The sequence below is a fragment of the Nicotiana attenuata genome, unplaced genomic scaffold, assembly GCF_001879085.1.
Source record: "Nicotiana attenuata strain UT unplaced genomic scaffold, NIATTr2, whole genome shotgun sequence".
NCBI classification, from domain to species: Eukaryota; Viridiplantae; Streptophyta; class Magnoliopsida; order Solanales; family Solanaceae; genus Nicotiana; species Nicotiana attenuata.
In genome coordinates, this window is record NW_017674621.1 from 14,305 (window position 1) to 14,666 (window position 362).

Consider the following 362-nt stretch of genomic DNA (forward strand, 5'->3'; position numbering starts at 1 on the left):
GGTGTTCCGTACACCGAGCTTACTAAAAGGACCCGACTAAAATACGTACCGTACTACATCAAAGACATCAACTTCTAAGAATAGGTGTTTAGTAGGCGATCTCATCTTTCTTAGAAATCCCGCCGCTCGTTGACATTGATCACATCTTTTTACTAGATCACTTGCATCTTTGAACAAGGTTGGCCAATAAAAACCACAACTCAGAACTTTCGAAGCCGTCCTCGCCCCTCCATGATGGGCACCATAAGGGGATGAATGACAAGCTTCTAGAATGCTAAATTGCTCCTCCTCAGGTACACACCTTCGGATGACTCCGTCGGTGCAAATCTTGAACAAGTATGGCTCGTCCCAATAGAAGTCCA